The 27,733-nt window shown below is 41.9% G+C and overlaps 1 non-coding gene and 3 pseudogenes across 1 annotated transcript; 1 reads left to right on the forward strand and 3 right to left on the reverse strand.

Annotated features, from left to right (window-relative positions):
- Positions 1-5,877: 5,877 nt before the first annotated feature.
- LOC138092806 (olfactory receptor 5B2-like) lies at positions 5,878-7,095 on the reverse strand (annotated as a pseudogene).
- Positions 7,096-13,403: 6,308 nt separating this feature from the next.
- Positions 13,404-13,476, reverse strand: TRNAE-UUC (transfer RNA glutamic acid (anticodon UUC)). The gene has a single exon. It is a non-coding gene; the product is annotated as a tRNA-Glu (tRNA).
- A 5,274-nt stretch (positions 13,477-18,750) lies between these two features.
- LOC138092302 (olfactory receptor 5B2-like) lies at positions 18,751-24,456 on the forward strand (annotated as a pseudogene).
- A 137-nt stretch (positions 24,457-24,593) lies between these two features.
- Positions 24,594-26,258, reverse strand: LOC138092303 (olfactory receptor 5B3-like; annotated as a pseudogene).
- Between the last annotated feature and the right edge of the window lie 1,475 nt (positions 26,259-27,733).

Consider the following 27,733-nt stretch of genomic DNA (forward strand, 5'->3'; position numbering starts at 1 on the left):
AGACTCACGAGAACAACCACTGGGACGTCCCTGACAGGCCAGTGATTGCGATATCACTTTCCAGCGCAAGAGGTGTGATTTCAATCTCTGCTCTGGGAGCTAGGAGTCTGCCTGCCTCTCAGCCAGAAAATCGAAACATAACACAGAAGGAATATTGTAACAAATTCAATAAAAACTTTAAAAACTGTCCACATCAAAAAAATCTCAAAAAAGAGTACAATCATTTGATCCATACAGCTGCGGTTTCTTCTTTCTATTTTTTTTTATTACTCCCTCTCTTTGGCTCCCTCCTTCCGCGCGAGTCTCCGGAGAAGCTGCAGCCTAAGGCCACGCTGCTGCCGCCTGAGGCTGGGTAAGTGAGCCTCACCCGACCCCGACCGGCGTGGCCCTGACTTTCGTCGCCCCCTCCTGGGCTCCAGGCCTGTGCTGCGCGAGGCCGGGGCGTCGGGGTCGTGCCTGACCAAGAAAGGCTGAGAACCTAGTTGGGCCCACTTGGAGAGGCAGCGAGAATGGGCCGGGGCGGGGGATGGGGGAACCAAGCCTGGCTTAGGGGGTGGGGCCTCGGAGCCGGGACAGGTCCGGGTGCCGCGAAAATTGGGCCACTGATTGGGGAAGTGTAAGCGCTGGCGGCTGCGACCCGGTGCAGTAAGCGTGGCCTAGAGGAGCTACCCTACGTCCGAGGTCAGGGGCAGCGGCCGAGAGTGCCAGGCTACGATGGCACAGGAACAGCTGAGAGGAGCTGCCGAAGTCCGAGGTCAGGGGCGGCCAGGAGGAACTACCCTGCGTCTGAGATAAGTGGCGGCCGGGAGGAGACACCTTGTGCCCAAAGCCAGGGGTGGTGACCCTGAGGAGCCACCCCGAGCCCAAGCCCAGGGGTGGCGGCCGGGAGGAGCAACCCGAAGAGCGGCGGCTGCGTGGCTACAGGAGGGCCTAGAAGAGCTATCCCGCCTTGAAGGTCAGGAAGGGCGGCAGTAAGGAGATACCCCTCGTCCAAGGTAAGGAGCAGCGGCTGTGCTTTGCTGGAGCAGCCCTGAAGAGATACCCCACACCCAAGGTAAGAGAAACCCAAGTAAGATGGTAGATGTTGCAAGAGGGCATCAGAGGGCAGACACACTGAAACCATACTCACAGAAAACTAGTCAATCTAATCACACTAGGACCACAGCCTTGTCTAACTCAATGAAACCAAGCCATGCCCGCGGGGCAACCCAAGACTGGTGGGTCATGGTGGAGAGATCTGACAGAATGTGGTCCACTGGAGAAGGAAATGGCAAACCACTTCAGTATTCCTGCCTTGAGGACCCCATGAACAGTATGAAAAGGCAAAATGATAGGATACTGAAAGAGGAACTCCCCAGGTCAGTAGGTGCCCAATATGCTACTGGAGATCAGTGGAGAAATAACTCCAGAAAGAATGAAGGGATGGAGCCAAAGCAAAAGCAATACCCAGCTGTGGATGTGACTTGTGATAGAAGCAAGGTCCGATGCTGTAAAGAGCAATATTGCATCAGTTCAATTCAGTTCAGTCGCTCAGTCATGTCCAACTCTTTGCATAGGAACCTGGAATGTCAGGTCCATGAATCAAGGCAAATTGGAAGTGGTCAAACAAGAGGTGGCAAGAGTGAACGTCGACATTCTAGGAATCAGCAAACTAAAATGGACTGGGATGGGTGAATTTAACTCAGATGACCATTATATCTACTACTGCGGGCAGGAATCCCTCAGAAGAAATGCAGTAGCCACAATGGTCAACAAAAGAGCCCGAAATGCAGTACTTGGATGCAATCTCAAAAATGACAGAATGATCTTTGTTTGTCTTCAAACCATTCAATATCACAGTTTTCCAAGTCTATGCCCCAACCTATAATGCTGAAGAAGCTGAAGTTGAATGGTTTTATGAAGACCTACAAGACCTTTTAGAACTAACACCCAAAAAAGATGTCCTTTTCATTATAGGGGACTGGAATGCAAAAGTAGGAAGTCAAGAAACACCTGGAGTAACAGGCAAATTTGGCCTTGGAATGCAGAATGAAGCAGGGCAAAGACTAATAGAGTTTTGCCAAGAAAATGCACTGGTCATAGTAAACACCCTCTTCCAACAACACAAGAGAAGACTCTACACATGGACATCACCAGATGGTCAACACCGAAATCAGACTGATTATGTTCTTTGCAGCCAAAGATGGAGAAGCTCTATACAGTCAACAAAAACAAGACCAGGAGCTGACTGGCTCAGATCATGAACTCCTTATTGCCAAATTCAGACTTAAATTGAAGAAAGTAGGGAAAACCACTAGACCATTCAGGTATGACCTAAATCAAATCCCTTATGATTATACAGTGGAAGTGAGAAATAGATTTAAGGGCCTAGATCTGATGATAGAGTGCCTGATGAACTATGGAATGAGGTTCGTGACATTGTACAGGAGACAGGGATCAAGACCATCCCCATGGAAAAGAAATGCAAAAAAGCACAATGGCTGTCTGGGGAGGCCTTACAAATAGCTGTGAAAAGAAGAGAAGTGAAAAGCAAAGGAGAAAAGGAAAGATATAAGCATCTGAATGCAGAGTTCCAAAGAATAGCAAGAAGAGATAAGAAAGCCTTCTTCAGAGATCAATGCAAAGAAATAGAGGAAAAGAACAGAATGGGAGAGACTAGAGATCTCTTCAAGAAAATTAGAGATACCAAGGGAACATTTCATGCAAAGATGGGCTCGATAAAGGACAGAAATGGTCTGGACCTAACAGAAACAGAAGATATTAAGAAGAGGTGGCAAGAATACACAGAAGAACTGTACAAAAAAAGATCTTTATGACCCAGATAATCATGATGATGTGATCTCTAATCTAGAGCCAGACATCCTGGAATGTGAAGTCAAATGGGCCTTGGAAAGCATCACTAATAACAAAGCTAGTGGAGGTGATGGAATTCCGGTTAGAGGTATTTCAAATCCTGAAAGATGATGCTGTGAAAGTGCTGCACTCAAGATGCCATCAAATTTGGAAAACTCAGCAGTGGCCACAGGACTGGAAAAGGTCAGTTTTCAACCCAATCCCAAAGAAAGGCAATGCCAAAGAATGCTCAAACTATCGCACAATTGCACTCATCTCACATGCTAGTAAAGTAATGCTCAAAATTCTCCAAGCCAGGCTTCAGCAATACGTGAACCGTGAACTTCCTGATGTTCAAGCTGGTTTTAGAAAAGGCAGAGGAACCAGAGATCAAATTGCCAACATCCGCTGGATCATGGAAAAAGCAAGAGAGTTCCAGAAAAACATCTCCTTCTGCTTTATCGACTATGCCAAAGCCTTTGACTGTGTGGATCACAATAAACTGTGGAAAATTCTGAAAGAGATAGGAATACCAGACCACCTGACCTGCCTCTTGAGAAATCTGTATGCAGGTCAGGAAGCAAGAGTTAGAACTGGACATGGAACAACAGACTGGTTCCAAATAGGAAAAGGAGTACATCAAGGCTGTATATTGTCCCCCTGCTTATTTAACTTCTATGCAGAGTACATCGTGAGAAATGCTGGACTGGAAGAAACACAAGCTGGAATCGAGATTGCTGGGAGAAATATCAATAACCTCAGATATGGAGATGACACCACCCTTATGGCAGAAAGTGAAGAGGAACTAAAAAGCCTCGTGATGAAAGTGAAAGAAGAGAGTGAAAAAGTTGGCTTAAAGCTCAACATTCAGAAAACGAAGATCGTGGCATCTGGTCCCATCACTTCATGGGAAATAGATGGGGAAACAGTGGAAACAGTGTCAGACTTTATCTCTTTGGGCTCCAAAATCACTGCAGATGTTGATTGCAGCCATGAAATTAAAAGACACTTACTCCTTTGAAGAAAAGTTATGATCAACCTAGATAGTATATTCAAAAGTAGAGACATTACTTTGCCGCCTAAGGTCCGTCTAGTCAAGGCTATGGTTTTTCTTGTGGTCATGTATGGATGTGAGAGTTGGGCTGTGAAGAAGGCTGAGTGCCGAAGAATTGATGCTTTTGAACTGTAGTGTTGGAGAAGACTCTTGAGAGTCCCTTGGGCTGCAAGGAGATCCAACCAGCCCATTCTGAAGGAGATCAGCCCTGGGATTTCTTTGGAAGGGATGATGCTAAAGCTGAAACTCCAGTACTTTGGCCACCTCATGCGAAGAGTTGACTCATTGGAAAAGACTCTGATGCTGGGAGGGATTGGGGGCAGTAGGAGAAGGGGGCGACAGAGGATGAGATGGCTGGATGGCATCACTGACTCGATGGACATGAGTCTGAGTGAACTCCGGGAGTTGGTGATGGACAGGGAGGCCTGGTGTGCTGCGATTCATGGGGTCACAAAGAGTCGGACAGGACTGAGCGACTGAACTGAATTGAAGGGGAGAAACCTAGTGTGACTACAAAAGCAGGGATGGCATCGATACAGATACATGTCAAGGCATGCTTGCAAGTACTTGGAGATGCAACCTAGGAGGACAGATTCTTCCCTGGAACCTCTGCAGACATACCATAATTCACCCCAATGAAACTGACCTTTGACATTTGGCCTCCAGAACTATCAGAAAGAAATCCATGGGGTTTTTTGGCCATGTCACACACCTTGTGGAGTAAAATGAATAAATACAAGTCAGTGTATGAATACAAGTGTTTTATTAAGATACGGTTTTTAGAATTGGGAGAGGTCTTCAGGTACATTTGTCAGTGATTGGTTGGCTGCTAGTGAGCAAGCAGTTTGAAGATTTCAAAGAACAGGGATTATTAAATGTTAGCGGGTGCAAGAAATCAGGGTCGTTGTCAAGTGGATGCTGGTGAATTCTCCCCGTAAAGTTTTTGCAGCTTGCTTTTTAAAAAAATATAATTTGAAATTTCTGAAGTTGTCATCATGCTCAATAAAATAATTTAAAAATAAAGTTTCAAAGCTTAATTCCAGTGCAATAACCAGGTTAAGCTACTGCTCAAGAGATTTTCCATTCAAGAGAAAAAGAGAAGAACAGGTGAGTAAATAAATACAAGAGCTGCATGATGCTAGTGACTATGGAGACGAGAGAGCAGGCTTCGGAAAAAAAAGTCCGCGGGCGGGAAGTGACCATTTTATAAAGTAACTCGTGGCAAGCCTCTGTGATCTCCCGGGTGGGCAAAATTTAACTTGGAATCTGAAATGAGTGGAAGCATATTCCATGCAGTGGAAGGATCCGTGCAAAGAAGCTGAGACAAGGGCAAGTTTGGAGTGGTCCAGATTCGGTAGAAATCAGTGTGAATGAAGTAGAGTGAATGAGTTGAATATTGATGAGATATGAGATAGCTGACAAGAACGTAACAACAGAGTGGCATTAACAATTTCAAAACATTTATTGCCAAAAATGGGTAGTAGTATTATTATTTTCAGTGAAATTTTAGAAACAAAATGTGAAGAGTTAGTGCCCATAAGATTGAGGATGTATGGCAAACCAATACGATAGTGTAAAGCAATTAACCTCCAATTAAAAAAAGAAGGTGAAAAAATGATTAAGGTAAAAATGAGGGAATCATGTGCATCCTTTTATTCTAATAGGGCTATTTACCTTTGGTAAATTTCACATGAATGTGCTTTTTCTTTCCAAATCACTCAGTAATGGCTGAAGCATTGGTTTATTAAGCTGCTATAATTATTTAGCTCTAGATAAAATATGCCAACAAAAGCACATACTTCATTAAAAGCTATTATTATATTTTGTCTGCATTTTAAGTGGTTGGAACTATTTCTCAACTAAAGAGAGAAAAAATATGAGAAAAAATCTATATCCTACCATCCCAAGTGGCCATTGTCATTTGGGTGATTGCATGGAGCAGATTCAAAAGGGGTAAAAGAGCTCTAGTAGCTTCTACATCAAGAGAAAATCTAGAGGAACTTTTGCCTTCTCAGCAGCTTTGTTAAATGCACTCTTGACTTCTCTGTTCCTCAGGCTGTAGACCACAAGGTTCAGCACGGGGATGAGCATCGTATAGAACACAGATGTGATTTTGTCTGTGTCCATGGAGCGGCTGGAGCTGGGCTGTACGTACATGACGATGACGGTCCCATAAAATATGGAGACAGTAGTGAGGTGAGAAGCGCAGGTAAACAGAGCCTTCTGGTATCCCACTTGTGAGTGCATCTTCAAAATTCTTCTAAGTATGAACAGGTAGGAAATCAAGATTACAAAAAGGGCAAACGAGACATTGAAGTTTGAGACAAGAACAAGAATCATTTCACTGATGCGTTTCTCAGAGCAAGAGAGAGTCATGCCTGCTGGAACATCACAGAAAAAGTGATGGACCACCTTGGACCCACAGAAAGAGAGACTGAACGTGTCTCCAGTGTCGACAGAGGCATTCAGAACACCACACACATAAGAGCCGATGACGAGACAAGCACACCTCTTTGTGGTCCTGGAGGTGGTGTAATCGGAGAAGGCGATGGCACCCCACTCCAGTACTCTTGCCTGGAAAATCCCATGGGTGGAGGAGCCTGGTAGGCTGCAGTCCATGGGGTCGCTAAGAGTCGGACACGACTGAGCGACTTCACTTTCACTTTTCACTTTCATGCATTGAAGAAGGAGATGGCAGCCCACTCCAGTGTCCTTGCCTGGAGAATCCCAGGGATGGGGGAGCCTGGTGGGCTGCCGTCCATGTGGTCGTACGGAGTCGGACATGGCTGAGTGACTCAGCAGCTGCAGCAGCAGTAGGTGGTGTGATGCAGGGGCTGGCACACTGCTGCGTGGCGGTCACAGGCCATTGAGGCGAAGAGATAACTTTCCGCAGTGGAAAGACTGCGGAAAGGACGTCTGAGCAGCACATGCATGGTGGGAGACACCTCTGTCTGCTTTCGGGAGCCCAGCCGTCACTCTTGGAGTGACAGTGGAGGAGTAACAAAAGTCCACCAGAGGCAGGTTACAGAGGAAAAATACACAGGCGCGTGGAGGCTAGAATCCAGCAGGATCAACGTGGTCACCCCCAGGTTCCCAATCAGAGTGGTGAGGTAGACGAAGGTGAAGATTGTGAAGAGAGGAACCTGCAGCTGTGGGTCATCTGTGAGTCCAAGCAGGATGAAATCGGTTACCTCTGTGCTGTTCTTCATGGATTTAAGAATCACAAGATGCTCTCGTAATGAAAATAAGGGAGAGAGTAATGCAGAAAGAAGAGCTGCACAGAAATTGAAACGCACAAGCATTATATTATTGTAATAGAATTCACAGAGAAGATTCTTCATGGACACCTTTCCAACATGTAAATTTCCTATATGAAAAATCTGAGTTACAGGAAGGGACAATGAGCTTGGAAGCTTATATGCCTGGAATGGATTGATCTCTAAATCAGGTTTTTGAGTCTCCCAAGAGGTGGGGCTACTGGTAAAGAACCTGCCTACCAGTGCAGCAGAGGTAAGAAATGAGGGTTGGGTCGCTGGGGGCAGAAGATGCCCTGGAGAAGAGCATGGCAACCACTCCAGTATTCTTGCCTGGAGAATTCCTTTAACGGGGAGCCTGGTGGGCTACGGTCCATAGGGTTGCAAAGAGTCAGACATGACTGAAGCGAATTAGCAGCCCAAGAGCTTATGCTTTTATAGTGCTCACATGTATTTATTTAATACTCTCATTATTCTTATTAAATTGATAGTTGTTATGTCTATTCATATATAAGTAACATGGCAACAGAGAGATTGAGTAATTTATTCAAGTTTACATGGCTATTAAGAGACAGAGCAATGCTTTAGAGTCAGCAGAATGGTTTCCAAAGTAAACGACATTAATGAATTTGAATTGTTTTTTTTTTTATCATTTATTTATTTATTTATTTATTTTAATTAAATTTTAAAATCTTTAATTCTTACATGTGTTCCCAAACATGAAACCCCCTCCCACCTCCCTCCCCATAACATCTTTGTGGGTGATCCCCATGCACCAGCCCCAAGCATGCTGTATCCTGCGTCAGACATAGACTGGCGATTCAATTCTTACATGATAGTATACATGATAGAATGCCATTCTCCCAAATCATCCCGCCCTCTCCCTCTCTCTGAGTCCAAAAGTCCGTTATACACAGCTGTGTCTTTTTTCCTGTCTTGCATACAGGGTCGTCATTGCCATCTTTCTAAATTCCATATATATGTGTTAGTATACTGTATTGGTGTTTTTCTTTCTGGCTTACTTCACTCTGTATAATTGGCTCCAGTTTCATCCATCTCATTAGAACTGATTCAAATGAATTCTTTTTAACGGCTGAGTAATACTCCATTGTGTACATGTACCAAAGCTTTCTTTGGTTTTAATTTCATTCAATTTACGTTTGATTATAGTATCCATTCTACCAAGTTTTATGCTTGGGATGACACAGTAGAGTGAGTCACAAATATGTGTATAGATGCTGTAAGATACATGGAGCATTAGAGACAAATACACCCAGCAAAATCAGGTCTAAAGAGAAGGTATGGGATTGGGTGTAAGATATCAGGTTCTGAGGAGACAGGCACACGCATTCCCATATAAACCCTACCATTGACTGCCTGGGAGAACTTTGTCCTAAACTAAGTTTCCTGAAGCTCCTTTTATCTATCAATAAAATGAAGGTGATATTGGAACCTACTTCAGAGTTCTTGTGAGAGTTAAATGGAATAATCATGACAAGCAGTTCACACAATGTGGGTGTTCAGTGCAATCTTGATGAGTGCCATCTATAATCTTATAATTAAGGTAGAATGATGGAGCCTATTGGTTTAGAAAAGGTTGGTGACAACATGCAGGGCTTTAAGGCGTGGATGGGTTTTTAAGTATTGTAGTTTTATTTTTGATTTCTACTTTTTTCATACACTATGTCCACTTGGACCTTTCTTTTATTTATTTATTTAATTTGCAGTGTTTCCCAGTCTGTGTTCCTGTCTTGTATTATTGGCTTTCTCAACTACTCTATGCAAGAACCCAGGGATCTTCAAGACTTCTTCTGTTTAAGTAGTTTTCTTAGTTTGATACCCATTTTAGCTTGTGTTGACTGACTCCTATCTTAGACTCATTCTTAGAGTCATTACTGTCAACTTTTAGCTGGATTGCAGATACTGAGGGTTGAAAATTCGTGTCTGTGGTGTTGACTTTAACCTCGCAGATTGTTCAAGAGCAAGACAAATGTTTTAAGTCAATTAATTTGTACATTAAGTCTTTGAGAGGGCATGCATTTTCTGGTAACTACTCTGCTGCTGATGTTGCTAAGTTGCTCCAGTTGTGTCCGACTCTGTGTGACCCCAGAGACGGCAGCCCACCAGGCTCCCCCATCCCTGGGGTTCTCCAGGCAATAACACTGGAGTGGGTTGCCATTTCCTTCTCCAATGCATGAAAGTGAAAAGTGAAAGTGAAGTCGCTCAGTCATGTCCAACTCCCAGCGACCCCATGGACTGCAGCCCACCAGGCTCCTCCGTCCATGGGGTTTTCCAGGCAAGAGTACTGGAGTGGGGTGCCATTGCCTTCTCTGCTGGTAACTACTACTTGTTACCACTTTCTTCCTGGCCCTTCCACACATTCCTTCATGTGTCTGAATTGATTGTATTTGTATATAAACACATCACTCAAATCATAGTATAAGCTATAATTTCTTGTTTAGCATTTGCTATGTTTTATAATGACAGGTAAATTCTTATTGGGCCCAAATGGACAATCCAGTAAAATAATGGCTTCTTAAAATTAATAATTTAGTCACATGCACACAATTCTTATCACCACATTAGAGAACATAAGCACACATTCTAGTATTAGAATGTGGGCATATTTGAAAGCCATTATTTAGACTGCTACAATGAGAATGAAAAAAGCATATAATAGATAAATTATCTATAGAATTAGAGATTATTGTATCTGAGGTGTCTTCATAGATCATGTGGCCAAATTCTTAGTTGTGTCTATTAATAAACAGATGTACAAAAGGGAGTATTAACTTGTCCAAAGTCATATATGTAGAATGAGTCCATTCGCAAATCACATTTATGGGGATTAGTGACAGCTCTGACATAATGCTTATGTGCTAGTTTCTCTCTCAGCTAGACAGAAACCAGACAAGACAGACAAGCGGGCAGGCAGATAGATAGAAATATAGAGGACAGATGGATGGATGACTGGGTGATGGGTGGATGGATGGATAGACAGGAGATTAGACAGGAGAAGGAGAGATTGTGCATACATACTCCTATCCATATACGTATGAGCTCCTAAGATCCCCTGGAGGGCATGGCATAGAAAAACAACATGTGTTTATGACCCACTCAATCAGAGCATCATTTAATCTAGGTTTTTGCTCGGTCTCCGAGGGAAAGCAGCTTGACATATCCTAAATATTACTGTACTACCTCCTGACTGAAATATTTTTATATTCAAATACTAGATCCATATGATGATTTCAGAAAAGTATTCAAAGAGCCAGAGATGAGCTCAGAAACTCATAAAATATGTGCCTGCTTCTGCATGAATTGCATTTTTCACTAAAAATGAATATTGAATATAGGCGCTTACCATGTTCTTTGAGAAAAGGAAAAGGCAATCTTGAAATATGAATCTAAAGTCAGAAATCACCCTCAAAATTATTTGGGGACATTGTCATGATCTGCTTCAAAAGTTCCAATGTCCCTGAATCATAAAGAAATGAAGAAAAAATAATTAATATGGAGCTAGGAAGCTTGAGTTCAAGTCTCACATCTAGTGGGTTTTTCTGAGTATTTGGAAGAATTATTCACCTTCTGCCAAGTTCAGCCTTTTTATTTATGACATTAAAAAAAGAAATAATAAAGTTGTCATTCCCACATACTTTGCAGTATTTTGCCAATAAAGAGCAAATGAGAGTTGGTCTATAAAAGACCTTAGACCTCTTCCTTTCAACCATAATGAATACAGTTTTTACCATAGGGCATTTCCCCTCCTGTCTTTAAAGACTCTCTATAAGTAGCTGAAGGAAAGGCCAATGTGTTGACTAAAATGTATTAGCTTTCACTTGAATAAATGATGAACAAATGGCCTCTGCTCAGAGTCTAGCCCTTAAAAAGTAATGCCATGTGGTGTCATCATAAGATTTGAGGCTAATAAATGGGAGCCAGGAGAAAATTATAAAGGTACATTGCTCTTGGGGGAGCAGGTGTCCTATGAGAGCAATCAATTTTTCCTTCCTCACTTATCTGGGGAAGAAACAATTCAACTGCCCACAGGGACATAGCTTGGTATGTTGAGGAGCACATGGATGCATTTTTCAGCAACTCATGTCACCCTCCTCCCATATTTTACTAAGACGTAATTTATGTACATGAACAGCAGATTTAATCCATTTAATTTATTGTGACTGTTGAGACTTGAACTCTCAGTTCAGTTCAGTTCAGTTCAGTGGCTCAGTTCAGTTCAGTTGCTCAGTCGTGTCTGACTCTTTGTGACCCCATGAGTTGCAGCACGCCAGGCCTCCCTGTCCATCACCAACTCCCATGTCCATCGAGTTGGTGATGCCATCTAGCCATCTCATCCTCTGTCATCCCCTTCTCCTCCTGACCCCAATCCTCCCAGCACCAGAGTCTTTTCCAATGAGTCAACTCTTTGCATGAGGTGCCAAAGTACTGGAGTTTCAGCTTTAGCATCATTCCTTCCAATGAACACCCAGGGCTGATCTCCTTCAGAATGGACTGGTTGGATCTCCTTGCAGTCCAAGGGACTCTAAAGAGTCTTCTCCAACACTACAGTTCAAAAGCATCAATTCTTCGGCGCTCAGCCTTCTTCACAGTCCAACTCTCACATCCATACATGACCACTGGAAAAACCATAGCCTTGACTAGATGGACCTTAGTCGGCAAAGTAATGTCTCTGCTTTTGAATATGCTATCTAGGTTGGTCATAACTTTCCTTCCAAGGAGTAAGCGTCTTTCAATTTCATGGCTGCAGTCACCATCTGCAGTGATTTTGGAGGCCAGAAAAATAAAGTCTGACACTGTTTCCACTATTTCCCATGAAGTTACGGGACCAGATGCCAAGATCTTCGTTTTCTGAATGTTGAGCTTTAAGCCAACTTTTTCACTCTCCACTTTGACTTTCATCAAGAGACTTTTTAGTTCCTCTTCACTTTCTGCCATAAGGGTGGTGTCATCTGCATATCTGAGGTTATTGATATTTCTCCCGGCAATCTTGATTCCAGCTGTGCTTCTTCCAGCCCAGCGTTTCTCATGATGTACTCTGCATATAAGTTAAATAAGCAGGGTGACAATATACAGCCTTGACGTACTCCTTTTCCTATTTGGAACCAGTCTGTTGTTCCATGTCCAGTTTTAACTGTTGCTTCCTGACCTGCATACAGGTTTCTCAAGAGGCAGGTCAGGTGGTCTGGTATTCCCATCTCTCTCAGAATTTTCCACACTTTATTGTGATCCACAGAGTCCAAAGGCTTTGGCATAGTGAATAAAGCAGAAATGGATGTTTTTCTGGAACTCTCTTGCTTTTTCCATGATCCAGCAGATGTTGGCAATTTGATCTCTGGTTCCTCTGCTCAGTTGTGTCCAACTCTTTGTGACCCCATGGACTGCAGCACACCAGGCTTCCCTGTCCATCACTGGCTCCTGGAGCTTGCTCAAACTCATGTCTATTGAGTCAGTTATACCATCCAACCATCTCTTCCTCTGTCGTCTCCTTCTCCTCCTGCCTTCAATCTTTCCCAGCATCAGAGTCTCTACTAAAATTTTATTTTGTTTTTATGGACAAAACATTTTCCTTTTTCACCTTTCCTTTTTTTAAAATATTCTAGCCAAAGATTAGACTACTGCAAGTGTTTGGAGACTGACAAACAATATCTTCATTTCTTTTATGGGTTTGCAGTGAACATACAGATATGGCACAGGGATAAGAAAGATGGGAATTAAATCAACTTTAATGCTGATAATTTGAAATTTTGGTTTAGGTCTCTAGGAAGATGGGCTTCTTCGGATCTGGAACTACCCTCTTGTATAGGCTAGTGGTACCCTGTCTACAAACCCATGGCAATCAGTTTGTCTGTGTAGAGTACCAGCTCTTACAATGACGGCTTATTTTTTGATGCTAGAATATGTTCAGTCTATATATGAACCATATAATTTCTCTGGCGGCAGGCATCAGTAGTTGGCAGATAGAAGCAGAATGATAAATCCCTCAGATTCTTCATCTCTCAGGTAGTAAAGCTCTGAGGCATGTCTATACAGTCTTCAAGTGACCCCTGGTGTAACTGAGCCCTAGCTGTCCACACAGGTAACACACTCGCTCAAGACGTCTGTATTGGCCAAGTTTCTGTTCCTGATTCAGTTGCTTGCTACCCAATCAGTGCTTTCTTCTATTAACTCTAAAATACAACTATTTGAAATGAAATCCCCCCTCTCCTTTTTTTAGCCACATCACTCAGCTTGCGGGATCTTAGTTCCCCAACCAGGGGTTGAACCTGGGACCTCAGCAGTGAAAGTGCAGAGTCCTAACCGCTGGACCCTCAGGGAATTTCCTGAAGTAAAATCCTTGACTCTGGGTCTGCTTATGGAAAATCTAACCTACTATTTATCCTGGGATTAGTGGCCTCTCCTTCGTTGGGCAGTTCCTCTCCCATTACTTTCTCTACATAAATAAAGCAGGAGAGAAGATCAGAAGACGCCTTTGCTGCAGATAAGAATGAAGAAAAAGAAAGAATACTTTAGGCTCTACTCCTCTTCCAAATTCCCCAGCCTGATGAACTGACCTCTTCCCTCCTGCCGAAGCACTTTCACTGAACTTCTGCACCTGCGGATAGTATGTTAACTTTTGACTTTTGTATCTCTGATAATGTTTGATTTTGCCATCACATTCAAATAGTAATTTATCTGGCTATAGAAATCTAGATTGATATTTATTTTGTCCTATTTTTTTTAAAGCTATCAGGCCACTGAATAATCAATTTTTTTTTTGAAATAAGAAAACTGATTTAAGACAATTATTGTTATTACTCTGCTGTGTCTCCCTCTGCAATGGATGAATTTTTTGTGTCTCCTCTCAGTTCTTATGCTGAAGCCCTAATATGCAGTGCCATGGCATCTGGAGATGCAGCACTGAGAGGCATCGACAGTTAGATTTGATCATGAAGGTGGGGAGTTAATAAGGTGGGGACTAAACGCCTTTATTTAGAGAGCATATTAAAAAGCAGAGACATTACTTTGCCAACAAAGGTCTGTCTAGTCAAGGCTATGGTTTTTCCAGTGGTCATGTATGTATGTGAGAGTTGGACTGTGAAGAAGGCTGAGCGCCAAAGAATTGATGCTTTTGAACTGTGGTGTTGGAGAAGACTCTTGAGAGTCCCTTGGACTGCAAGGAGATCCAACCAGTCCATTCTAAAGGAGATCAGCCCTGGGATTTCTTTGGAAGTAATGATGCTAAAGCTGAAACTCCAGTACTTTGGCCACCTCATGCGAAGAGTTGACTCATTGGAAAAGACTCTGATACTGGGAGGGATTTGGGGCAGTAGGAGAAGGGGGCGACAGAGGATGAGATGGCTGGATGGCATCACTGACTTGATGGACGTGAGTCTGAGTGAACTCCAGGAGTTGGTGTTGGACAGGGAGGCCTGGCGTGCTGCGATTCATGGGGTCACAAAGAGTTAGACACGACTGAGCGTCTGAACTGAACTGAACTGAAATGCCCTTAAAAAGAACGGAAGAGACATTAAGAGCTCTCTCTCTTCACCATGTGAGGATATAGCAAGAAGCTGGCCATCTGCAAGACTAAAAGGATGTTCTTATCAGATATAAATTGACCAGCTACTCGATCTTGGACTTCTCAGCTTTTTGAAGTGCAAGAGATAAGTGTTTATTGTATAATCTTTGGTATTTTATTATAGTGATCTTAGATATTTTCTCTAGCATCTAAAAAGTTTGATCTTTGTACTTATTTTTAATTTAATTTAAAAGTAAAAATTATATAAATGTAAAGTATAAGACACAAAGATTTATTCTACATATGGTGAAATGATTATAGCAGTCAACATTACTAAGACATCCATATCCTACGTTTATTGTAGGACTACATTTAACTGTCATTTATTATACTTTTCAACTCCAAATCTATTGGTTCCATTTATAATGTCTTGTTGATATTCTCTATTTGTCAGAAAAGCATTCTCAATATTCATTTAAACTTTTATTCCATATTTAATTAAATTCTTTAAGATATTTAAGACAATTGATTTAAAATCTTTCACTAGTAAGTCCAACGTCTGTGCTTCTGTTAATTTCTATTTTTATGTAAATGCAACATACTTTTGTGTTTTTTAAATGTCTTTTAGTTTTTGGTTGAAAACTGGACTTTTAGAATATTACAGTGTGGTAACTCCAGAGATCAGAATCTTTCTCCTCCCAGGGTTGTTATGTTGTTGTTGCTGCTTGCTGTGGGTTGTAATCCTTTCACAGAGAGTTTTCTACACTATTTTTTAAGAGTGTATACTTTGTTATGTGAGGTTTCAGAAGCCTCTGTTCCTTTGGCTTGAGGTCAGTTATGGGTTTGACATATACAAATTTTATTTTTGGGGGGCTCCAAAATCACTGCAGATGGTGACTGCTGTCATGAAATTAAAAGACGCTTGCTTCTTGGAAGAAAAGCTATGACCAACCTAGACAGCATATTAAAAAAGCAGAGACATTACTTTGCTGACAAAGGTGTATCTAGTCAAAGCTATGGTTTTTCCAGTGGTCATGTATGGATGTGAGAGTTGGACTATAAAGAAAGCTGAGCTCCGAAGAACTGATGTTTTTGAACTGTGGTGTTGGAGAAGACTCTTGAGAGTCCCTTGGAGATCCAAGGGAGATCCAACCAGTCCATCCTAAAGGAGATCAGTCCTGGGTGTTCATTGAAAGAACTGATGTTGAAGCTGAAACTCCAATACTTTGGCCACTGGATGCGAAGAGCTGACTCATTGGAAAAGACCCTGATGCTGGGCAAGATTGAAAGTGGGAGGAGAAGGGGATGACAGAGGATGAGATTGGTTGGATGGCATCACCAACTAGATGGACATGAGTTTGAGCAAGCTCTGGGAGTTGGTGATGGACAGGGAAGCCTGGCTCGTGCTGCAGTTCATGGGGTCGCAAAGAGTTGGACATGACTGAGTGAGTGAACTGACTGAAACTCCATGGTTAAGTCATGCTTTTTATGATTTAGTGTTTGTTAATTGCAGTCATGCTTTTTATGATTTAGTGTTTGTTAATTGCTCTAAACCTTTGAACATTTTTCAGAGTTAGGACGAAAATTTGATTCTGGAGATTTCTGCTTGCTCTTGGCGTTTCTGTGGAATTCCTTAATCTGCCGTTTTCCTGCCTTATCTCTTTTAAGAACACTGGCTATTGCATTTAGGACCCACCGAATAATCTGGGTTAGTTTCCCATGTCAATGCTGTTAACTTAATCACAACTGCAAAGCGTTTGTCACAGAAGATAACTGTATCAGTCAGCATGGACTTCCGTAACTGCGTGCCACAGACTGGGTAACTTAACAACAGACACTGCTTGTCTTACATTACTGGAGGCTGGAAATTGCAAAATCAAAGTGCTGGGCAATTCAGTTCCTGGTGAGGAATCGCTTTGTGGCTTGCAGATGCCAGTCTTTTCACTGCACCCCCACATGGTAGAGAAAGAGAACTCTGATACTTTTCCCTCTACTTCTAAGGCAGAAGTTCTCTTGGATTAGCCAATTGTTAAGACCTTATATAATTTCACTACCTCTTTGTCATCCCTGTCTCCGAAACAGTCACATTAAGGGCTATATCTTCACTATGTTAAATTTGGGCAGGACGGACATGAGTCAGTCCATAACAGTAGCCATATAAAGGTCCAAGATATTAGGGACTCATTTCTTTGGAGACATTATTCAGCCTCTCACAGATCTGCTTCTCAGTATGCTACTATGTCCATTACAGTTTGCTTTGTGAAAAAGAACGCTTCTGAATGTGGTCACTAAAAGACGTCTGTTAATGAAAGTGTCATCATCCGCAGCAGCAAATTGAGCTAGAAAATTGAGCCTCCTCAGTCTGTCAGGAGAAGAGACAGCTAGTGTATCATACATACGCTTTCACCCACCCTGACATGACGCATTTTTCCAAAGTCCATTTTCTACAATTAGCAAATATCTCTGCTGAGTTGCAATGGAGCAGTCACATGTGAGGGAAAGCTAATCGAATGTTTGAGCACCAATATATGTGTGAAAATTCCTATACCGATTTTTGAGAATAAGAAAAGAGTAATATTTAACCTTGAGGAGCACCTGATATTCCTGGAAATTGCACTCTCCTTGGTATAGATGTCACCTCATGATCTTCCTAACAATCCTTTGACATTTATATGCTATTATCTCCCTCTTTACAGATGAGAAACTGGAGTTTGGAGGAGTTAAGTAAATTACTTAAATTTAGGGTGACGCCATCTCGATGCATAGAACAAATGCGTGACCACTAGATTTGCTGCACTAAAAACAGTGTGATGTCTTTTGGTGGAGTGTGAGATCAGAGGCAAAAGGACAGACGAAATCATGGATCTAATTCCTTTGTTGAAAAAAAATTCCTAAGACAGAGCTGTGGTGGTAAGGCAAATGCGGATTTTAAAGAGGATTTTCTGAGATTTCTTTGAGACATCTTTGTGAAAGAGCAAGAAAAGATATGAGACAAGAGTTAAATTTTAAAACACAATAAAATATCGAGCCCTGGGAAAGATATGAAACTAGTGGAATGCATTGCAGGTGAGAACCAGCTGGTTGAACAAATTCAGAAAACTGTTTGACATTCTTTTTCAATTAAGCATATATTTACTGTATGGCCAAGCTATCTTTCTCACAGATATTTACTTAAATGAAATAAAAACTTTATTTGCAGAAAAACTCTTTAGGGTATATGTGTTGCTGCTGCTGCTGCTGCTAAGTCGCTTCAGTCGTGTCTGACTCTGTGCGACCCCAGAGACGGCAGCTCACCAGGCTCCCCCATCCCCGGGATTCTCCAGACAAGAACACTGGAGTGGGCTGCCATTCCCTCTCCGATGCATGAAAATGAAAAGCAAAAGCGAAGTCGCTCAGTCATGTCCGACTCTCCGTGACCCCATGGACTGCAGCCTACCAGGCTCCTCTGTCCATAGGGCCTTTTATATGTGTAGATCAGCTTTATTCATAATCACCCAACACTAAACCAACATAATGCTCCTCAATTGAGTACCAAACAATCTGTAATGTCAAAAGAATGGAGTACTGCTAAAAAATTATACACAGAAAACAATTACGTAGTTTCCAGGGGCAGTGGCTAGGAGAAGGAATGGACTGCAAAGAACCATGGGTTTCATTTACATGATAGAAGTCTTCTATAAATGGTTAGATAGCTATACATATTTAAATTATTGGAATAATACACACAAATTTGTGGATTTTGGAGTTTTGCAATTATGCATTTAAAGAAAAAAAAAGAACGGCAAGTAACACCAAAATATGCATGCACGCTTATATGCAATAAGGTCCCCACAGGGTGTTCAGTTACTTCTTCTCTGGGAAGTTGGGGTGAGGAGCAGTAGATGGTCCCATGGGGGCACCCCTGGAGAGCTCCATGTCTCTGTAACTCACTCCTGGTTCCCTTACACCAGCCTCTGAAATATCAACAACACTCCAAGCAACCTCAGTTTAGAGGGACTTGACTGCATGCCAAGCTCCGTGGTCAGCGTACACTCACCGAATGTTAATCATTGTCCTTGCACACAGATCTTCCTCCTACCTGAGGAATTGCTATGAGCCGACATTATTGCCAAGGAAATAACCTCAAGATAAAATTTATGTTGAATAACTTTAAAATGGTAACCCTCTCTACTGAGTTTCTCAGTACACCTTCCCTTATTTGCTATTTACAGACACAATTCTGTAAGCTACGGGAGGAGTGATTTCACAATGTTTATTTTACAAACTAGGAGAAAGTGATACCTTCAAGAGCACAGCAAGAATTAATGGTGGATTTGGGACTTGAATCTGGGTTCTTGGGGCCCTGTTAGTCCTGGTTCCTGGGTCCTTGTTAGTGTTTCATCCTTGATCTTTCACTGTCTTAAAGTACTTGGAATTTTTTGACCACTACCTACAGTTCAGCTTCTTTATCATTATTTAGGCATTATTTCATGGCTGAATTTCTGATTTCACACTCACTATTCAGGATTGACTGTCCCTTCTCTTCAAGGAGTGAGATAATTATTCCATAAACACTATTAGTGAAAAGTGTAAATCATGCAAAAACAATGGGAAGCTTATACATACTATGAGTTTTTTGAGCATAGCAATGATGTTTTGAACCTTTTTTCCAAGATAGTGATTTGAGATTGGATTCTTAATATCAAAATTTCCACTGGTGAGAAATTTAGTGGTACTTATGAACCCTCCTGTTGCTTCCCTAAAGAAGATGAATAAAAAATAAGACAGATGGTGCTCTGATTGAGCAGTTAGTGATATTTTTTTCTTGTTCATTAACAGTTGGTCTCTTATTAAAGTTTAAAAAAGGATAAGTGTGAAGGGATTATTCTTTAAACTACACAGAGAACAAAAGGAAATAAATAAATTAGCAAGATCTAACAGCAATTTAACCTTTTACCATCCTTATATTTATTGGTACTTTTATATGTGTTGACAGTGAGGTGACTAAAAGCTCCTGGATTTTGATTATTTGAAAATTAGGCTTCAGTCTTGAATCTTTTAGACTAGCAATAGAATTGTAGAAAAGCATATAATCTCTCAAATCTCTAACTCCTTTAATAGCAAAATAAAATAATAGCACTACACATTGTACACACACACACACACCCAGCAGCACACACATACTCACACACACATTCACATGTAGAGTTCTGAATATTAGATCAGGATAATTTGGAAGTAGAAATCGTTAATGATAATGCAATTAAATTTCATTGAAATTTCTTTTTTGTGTGTCACTTTCCCCCTTTATTTCTCACTGCTACAGTGCCTCTCATAATTCCCAAACAGCATCGATGGAGACCAAGATGGAAGTGACACAGGCCCTCCTCCTTTGACTAAGAGTGCCCCAGAGCTGTAGAGCCTCCTGTTTATCATGCTTGCTCTCATTTACCTCATCAGTGTGATTGGAAACCTGGGAATGGTCACATTGCCTCTCTTGGACTCTCGTCTGCGCAATCCTGGGCACTTTTTCTTGTAACCTGCCTCTGGCGAACTCTGCTCCCTCCTCAGCTGTCACTCCCATAGTAAAGGCTGGATTACTCACTGGAGACAAGATCATCTCCTACAACGCCCGTGCTGCTCAAATGTTCTTCTCTGTAGCCTTTGCAAGTGTGGAACCTTGCCTTCTGGCCTCAGCGGTTTATGACCGCTACACAGTAGTAGGCAAGCCCTTGAATAACACCACCGCCACAGCAACACATGTGTGTGCACATCTGTCTGTGGGATCCCATGTTTGTAGGTTTCTGAATGCCTCTTTCTATGCTGGGGACATATTCGGTCCTTCTTTACACAAGTCCCATGTAGCCCATCAGGCTGTGATGTTCCAGCTGTCCTGGCTCTCTCTAGGTCTGATAAGCACATTAATGAAGCGGTTCTTGTTTTCATCGTGAGCTTTAATGTCTCTTTTGCTCTTCTGATTATATTGACTTCCTATCTATTATTATTTGTAAATATCTTGAAGAGGCACTCAGCTCAGGGGCATCAAAAGGCTTTGTCCACCTGCGCTTCCCACCGCACTGCTGTCTCCATCTTCTACAGGACCGTCATCTTCACGGACTTACAGCCCAGCTCCAGGCACTCCACGGACCCAGACAAAGTGGCGTCTGTGTTCTGCTCTATGCTCATCCCCGTGCTGACCTCTGTGGGGTATTGTCTGGGGAACATGGAGGTCAAGGATGCGTTCAAGACAGTCACTGAGAAGGCAACATTTTCTACAGATTCTAACATTGCAGTGTGTCCAGTGTGTGCTCAGTTGCTCAGTCATGTCCAGCTCTTTGTGGTCCCATGGGCTGCAGCCCACCAGGCTCTTCTGCCCACAGAATTTTCCAGGCAAGAATACTGGAGTGGGTTGCCATTTCCTAAGACGGGATCTTCCTGACCCAGAGATTGAACTCACATCTCTGTTTCTTGCATTGGTAGCTGGGTTCTTTATCACTAGCGCCACCTGGAAAGCCCAGTAAGTACAGTAACCTTTATTAATGCCTCTCAGATTTTCCCCATGCAATGAGTTATTTTTTTTAAGCACCACACTGCATTTAAATTCCTGAGATGACATCCTTATCTTTTTAAAGTCTGATTTTGGTAAAAAGAAAACATATTCAGAAATTCAATATCTGAATGAAGATAGCTAAGGAAAAGCATTAGAAAATTTGGGACCTGTTTGTCAAAACTTACTTCTGATATTTGATTCATTGTGTAGTAATGTACTAATTATGTACTGATATATTTGATTTGTCATTATTATGGGCACGTACACACTGAAATGGGAAATTTGTCAGAGGTAAATGGAGCATGGCTAGTTTTTGATAAAAATAATTTAAATTGTTAGTTGAGATATTCAGTATAAAATTGTGTCTAATAGCAATTATTTCTTTTGTGAAATAACTGTTTTAATATTCTGAATAGAAGGAAAAATTATAGTCTTTTAAATGAAAGTATCTACTCTTTCGGCACATTTTGCTGAGAGATAGATAAATATCATATCTTAAATGAATCAGTATTTCTGTCTTGACTGAGTCATTTTTGTTAAATCAACATGTTGCTATCATAATTTTTAAAAAGATAAAATAACCATCCAAACTCTATAGCTTGGTTCTCTCTGTGTGTTCTACACACTGTGGCTTTGGACCTGCTGTTTGCTGTTTATTTGCTTAGTCGTGTCCGACTCTTGGCTACCCCATGGACTAAAACCCTCCAGTTCTTCTCTGTCCATAGGATTCTCCAGCAAGAATACTGGAGTGGGCTGCAATTTCTTTCTCTAGTGGATTTGGACATACTGCTACTGCTAAGTCACTTCAGTCGTGTCCGACTCTGTGTGACCCCATAGACAGCAGCCCACCAGGCTCTGCTGTCCCTGGGATTCTCCAGGCAAGAACATTGGAGTGGGTTGCCATTTCCTTCTCCATATGCCTAGTCCAAATGAGAGCTTTCCAGGTGGCTCTAGTTCTAAAGAACCAGACTGCCAATGCAGGAGATATAAGAGACATGGGTTCGATCCCTGGATCAGGAAGATTCTCTGGAGAGGGCATGGCAGCCCAGTCCACTATTCTTGCCCAGAGAATGCCATGGACAGAGGAGCCTGTTAGGCTACAGTCCATGGGGTCGCAAAGAGCTGGGCAGGACTGAGCGACTTCACTTTCACTTTCACAATGCCTTAAGGGAGATAATGGAAGCCTGGTGTGTGCCTCACCCCAGAGCCTGTCCTCCACGCATGATGCTACGCCGTCCTCTCAGAGTCGCCTCTGCTGGTGGACTTGCCCCCGTTGATCCAGTTCTTCTACACATGTTCTGTGCACGTATCTTTTACTTCAATGTGAACCCTTGACAAGGTGAAGTTGAAAATTTTGTTAAATTAAATTTGGTCTAAATATACTTAAAGCCAATCAACCCTGAATATTCATTGGAAGGACTGATGTTGAAGCTCCAATACATTGGCCACCTGATGCGGAAAGCTGACTCATTTGAAAAGACCCTGGTGCTGGGAAAGATTATGGGCAGGGGGAGAAGGGGACGACAGAGGATGAGATGGTTGAATGGCATCACCGACTCAATGGACATGAGTTTGAGCAAGCTCTGGAAGACGGTGAAGGACAGGGAAGCCTGGTGTGTTGCAGTCAGACATGATTGAGAGCTGAACAGCAATGCAGATCAGTCTTAGGAACCACGCAATGTAGATTCAAGGGTTGTCTTGGGTCCAAGGCATGGCTTGGCTATTAATACTCTTTATTTTATTCATTTTCTTATTTTGCATTGAAGTACAGTTGATTTGCAATATTGTATTAGTTTGGGGTACACAACAGTGATTCAGTCGGTCTCCAGATCATACTCAATCTAAAGTTATAAAATATGGGCTCTATTCCATGTGCTCTGTGTTATATCCTAGTTCATGCTTCTTAATCTCCTCTCCCTTGCCCCTTTTCCTTGGCTTCTCCACACTAGTAACCAATAGTTTGGTCTCGCATTTGTGAGTCTGTTTCAGTTTTGTTACATTCGTTTATTTGTTTTATTGTTTTATTCCACTTGTAATTGAAAATGTGCAGCATTTGTCTTTCTTTCTCTGACTTATTGTACTTAGCATAATACCCTCTAAGTCCATCCATGTTATAGTAAATGGCAAGTTTTAATTCTCTTTATGGCTGAACAAACCAAACCAAATAAAAGCAAATACACAAATAGAACAATAGAATAGTGGTTTCTAGAGGTGCAGAGGGCTAGGGGCTGGGTGAAGTGGTTAAAGGAAGTAAACTGTATGGTGATGAGTAGAAAGTAGACTTTCAGGGATGAATGCACTGTACTGTATACGGAAGTGGAAATATAACGTTGTACACACGAGACTTGGGATTTCCCTGGTGGTTCCAGTGGTAAAGAATCCATCTGCCAATGCAGGAGATATGGGTGCACCCATATGGGTCAAGAAGAGCCCCTGGAGAAGGAAATGGCAATCAACTCTAGTATTCTTGCCTGGGAAATTCCATGGACAGAGGAGCCTGGTGGGCTATATAGTCCATGGGGTTGCAAGAGCTGGACATGACCTAGCGACTAAACAGTAACAACAGTGATATGAAACTTAGATAATGCTATAAACCACTTAAAGGGAATTAGTAAGCAGCATTAGCTTATTTTAAAGCAACTGCAAACAGAAAAATATACAATGTTATTGCTGTCTCAGTGCATTTTTTAAAAAAGGTGAATGTTGCTAGTCATGGATGAAAAAATTTAAAAATTATTATATTATTTTTTCCTCCATTTTTCTTGTACTGTGGCTATTGTATCCTTTTGAAAACTGTGATGTGAAAATTCAGCTTAATAAAATGACTCAATCAAGACAATTATTAATTCACTTAAGATGGTATGTTTATACATCTGTCAGTAAACTACGCCAACAAAATAAGCACATAGTTTCATCAAAAGTTTATCATTTTTTTCTCAGACTAAGACTTTTAGAACAGATATTCAGCTAAAGAAAGTAATATTAGATATAAATTGACATTTTAATCCACTAAGTCACTATTCACATTATTTTTAATAAAAACAAGCCCTCGCCATCTGTCTCCTGCTAATTTTCTTCTCCTGCATGTATGTGGGTCTACAGGGCACAGGCATGCACTCCTATTCATGGGCTGCTTGTTTTCCGGCTTTACCTGTATGCTGGAGTGCATGTGGGACATGGAAAGGTCCTGAACAAGTCTTTTGACAAGCAGAACCAAAATATTTTCTGCTTCTTTTTGGCCATCTTCATTTAGATGTTAGATTTCTGAACACAATGTTTCCTTATTCTAGACAATATACTTTAGAAAAAAATAAGGGTGTTATCCAGGACTTAATTTCTGCATGTGACTCAGTGCATGGGAAAAATCTGAGCAGAGTAAACTGGGTCATTATGTATTCTAAAATGTTAAAATGACAATCTTAGAGACAATCTTGCCTTCGCAATCATCTTCTTGAAAGCACTCTTGACTTCCTTGTTCCTCAGACTATAGACCAAAGGGTTCAGCATGGGGATGATCATAGTATAGAACACAGACGCAATTTTGTCAGTGTCCATGGAATGACTGGAGCTGGGCTGTAAGTACATCGTGATGACCGCACCATAGAGGATGGAGACTGCTGTGAGGTGGGAGGCACAGGTGGATAAAGCCTTCTGGTATCCTGCAGAGGAGTGCATCTCCAGAACGGTGATAAATATGAATACATAGGATATCAAGATAACCAGGGGAGCAAAGAAGATGTTGAAACTGGCTACATAAACAAGAACCATCTCACCAACATACCTATCTGAGCAAGAGAGAACCATGACTGCTGGAACATCACAGAAAACGTGGTGGACCACATTGGCCCTACAGAAAGAGAGACTGAAGGGGATTCCAACATGGATGGAGGCATTCAGGAAGCCACAGACACAGGGGCCTGCGGACAGACCAGCACACACGCTTGTCGTCATAGTTGCGGTGAAATGGAGGGGCGTGCACGCTGCTGCGTAGCGGTCATAGGCCATTGCTGCCGAGAGGAAGTTTTCCATAGTGGCAAAGGCTGCAAAGAAGAACATCCGAGCAGCACAGGCATTATAGCAGATGACCCCGTCGCCTTCCAGGAACCCAGCCAGGACTGTGGGGATGACAGCTGCAGAGTAGCCAACGTCCACCAGAGACAGGTTACTGAGGAAAAGTACATGGGCGAGTGGAGATGCGAGTCCAGGAACACCAGCAGGATGGTGCCCATGTTTCCAGCCACGTCGACCAAGTAATGAGAGCGAATGTTATAGAGAGGGGGACGTGAAGACTCTTGGTGCCGCTTAGTCCTAGGAGAATGAGCCGTGCCCTTCTGTCGTGTTCTCCACCCGGGTTACTTAAGAACCGGATGTCCAGAGCGAAGGGAGGCAAAGGAATAGAGCGTCAAGTTTAGTTAAGACTGCAGTAACAGCGAAGCTGAAATGTTTAAATCTCATGAACACTTTTTCGTTACAGAAATGGTGCGTGCTTCAAGATTCTCCACTTCTAAAGTGTGGACTTAAGAGCGAAATTTAGTGTATTATTCATCTAGAATTCTAAAGTATTGAATGAGGGATCGTAATGAATCATCACTCCAGTTTTTAATTATTTTGAATATGTCAAAACATGATCATTTTGGAATTAATAACTCTGACAGTTATTTTCCTAGCCTATTAAATTCATACACTTCTTTGTTGTGTTTATATGCCAAGACCGGCTGTAGACACAAGAGGATGAGTAATTTGTATTTCCACAAATACTCATTGGCAAGTCAAATTCTGTTCTCAGATAAAGCATTTCTCAAGTTTGATGTGTCTTTACTAAATTTAAATTAAACTGAATTTAGCTCTCTTTAAATTAGTTATTGTCTTCATTGGTCCAAACTCAGAGGTCGCTCAGAGAAGTAACTGAGACTTACACGCGTAGTGTATGCAGTGGGGTAACTGGAGGAGTAGGGGCAGGTACCACCAGCAGAGGCAGTTCTCAAAGGAAGGCTCAGCAGTGGGAGGGGAGCTGGGACTCTGAGAAGAGCCCTCAGTGAACAGCCTGAGTCTTTGGTCATCAACTGGCATTCCTGAACCAGTTGTTCTCCAACTGAAAAATTAAGATAGTAAGGAGACCTAACTCAAGGTGTTATTTTGAGAATTAAGTTAGATAATACATGAAAAGCAATGAGCAAAAAGCTGAGTGTTCAGCACAGTCTGAAGAAGATACTATTACTATTAAACATGAATTGTGGTTTTCTATGCTGGTTTGCGAAAGCTGGACGATGGTGTGCAGGGCTCCAGGTGAGGATGAGTTTTGAGGCCTTGTAACCTCCTCTTCATTTTGCTTTTTGCTCACACACCACTTAGGTCCTTTCAATGTTTTGGTGCTTTCCAATATATCAGCCTCTGTTCATGCTCTGCCTGTATAATTGTCCGCTCTGGTCCGTCCATGTGAGCTATTCTTTTGCTTAATGTTTTTTTTAACTTGTATATCAGCTTAAGTTTAAATGGTCTCCTTTTCTTCTTTTTTCTTATTACTGTTTATCCAATAGTTGAATCACAGATGTAGAGGGTTGAAAGCTCATAGTTTGTGGGTTATCTTTAGCTTGTAGATCTATTCTGGTGGCAAGCTTTTTGTTTTAAATATTTTAAATTTAAATGTATATATGGACTATAGATACTTACCTTACTCCTTGACAAAATAGGACAGTTAATAGGACAGTAAGTTTGAAGTCAGAAATTTAGCCATGAAATAATGCATAAATGCTGTTAGAAAAGTCATCTCTCAGGCAGTGGTAGAAATGTTCCAAGGTCTCTAAGGGAGGGAAGATGAGGGGAAGAACACTAGTACGTGGTCAGGTTCTGGATCTACCATGCATTCTTTCTGTGCCCTTGGAAGAGCCACATATGTCCTCCCCATTTGTAAAATAAATACACTTAAATTACTTCTCCCACGTAATTCACAAAATTGCCTCTGTAAATGGCAAACAAAGGAAGGTCTCTAAAATACTAAGAGGTTATTATTTTAAGGTTGCTCAGTATAATTTTTACCTTGGGGTATTTTCTCTGATGACTGAAGGCTCACAACCAACCCCCAGGTCAGCTGAAGACCTGCCAGACTAACAACCCTCACTTATTAACATGCAGATGGTGGTAACAGGGGCTCAGCGTGCAGTTTGCACCCCCGAAATGATGTTGACTGGAGTCATGATGGGATTTCAGAGACAAATGCGTGGGAACCAGCAGGGAATTACAGAGACATCTGTCTCTCCAGGGATGACCTCCTGGGAGAGCATGAGGCCGTCTACAGCTCGTCATCCCTCTTTCCAAGGAGGAAGCAATTTGACTTCCTATGGGAATACACTGGATATTTTGAGGATCAATACATTTGCTGGTATTACTTGTTTTATTTCTTGTTATAGTCCCCATTTAAAATTGACACATAACTTACAAACAGTAATGTGTATACTTTTTAGTTTGTGGTTTTAAGACTTTGGTCAAATGTAGAGTCATGTAGCCACTACCACAATTCTTGTTGCTGTTGCTGTTGATTTGCTAAG

This window comes from Capricornis sumatraensis, chromosome 16 (genome assembly GCF_032405125.1).
Source record: "Capricornis sumatraensis isolate serow.1 chromosome 16, serow.2, whole genome shotgun sequence".
Taxonomy (NCBI): Eukaryota; Metazoa; Chordata; class Mammalia; order Artiodactyla; family Bovidae; genus Capricornis; species Capricornis sumatraensis.